The sequence below is a fragment of the Grammomys surdaster genome, unplaced genomic scaffold (genome assembly GCF_004785775.1).
Source record: "Grammomys surdaster isolate TR1022 unplaced genomic scaffold, NIH_TR_1.0 591, whole genome shotgun sequence".
Lineage (NCBI taxonomy): Eukaryota > Metazoa > Chordata > Mammalia > Rodentia > Muridae > Grammomys > Grammomys surdaster.
This window is the reverse complement of record NW_021605010.1, coordinates 277580-278195: the sequence shown is the minus strand read 5'-3', so window position 1 is coordinate 278195 and position 616 is coordinate 277580. Positions and strand designations below refer to the sequence as shown.

Below are 616 nucleotides of genomic sequence, written 5' to 3'. Positions count from 1 at the left end.
TGGTTTTCTGACCTTTCTCCTAAGTCACTGAAGTGCACTTCTTCAAGGTTGTGTCCTGGATCCAGACAGGCATTGGCTGAACATCAAAAGAAGGGTACTTCCTCCTCTCTCTCCAACTCTCTCTCCATTAAAGAAAAATAAAGTGTTGTTAAAGAAAGTGGAGTCCAAGAATGGGCATGGCAGCCCATGCTGCTAATCTCAGCATTAGGAAGGCTGAGATTAAACATCAGTCCTTGCCTGGGTAACTTAGGAAGACCCTATCTCAAAATGAAAACTTTACAAGAGTTGGTGACATGCCATAATGGTAGACCGTTTTCCTGGTATGTTAGTTTATTTTCTATTTCTGTGAAGAGACAAAGGCAACTTATAGAAGAAAGAGAAGTGAAGTGAAAGACTCTGTCTAAAATTAATTTAATTAATTAATTAAGTGGAAAACAACTGAGGAAGATAGTAACATCATCATCTGGCCTCTACACAGAAGCATATGCACATACACTACACACATGCGTAAGCACACACACCACACACATGCACAGAGAGAGGCGGGAGGAGGAAAGGAGAGATAGGGGGAGAGAGAGAGAGAGAGAGAGAGAGAGAGAGAGAGAGAGAGAGAGAG

The 616-nt window shown here is 42.0% G+C and overlaps 1 protein-coding gene across 1 annotated transcript in view; it reads right to left on the bottom strand.

Annotated features, from left to right (window-relative positions):
- LOC114633369 (cytochrome P450 2B1-like) overlaps nucleotides 1-616 on the bottom strand; it is a 39487-nt gene that overhangs the window by 34483 nt on the left and 4388 nt on the right. The gene's annotated exons all lie outside the window — the stretch shown is intronic.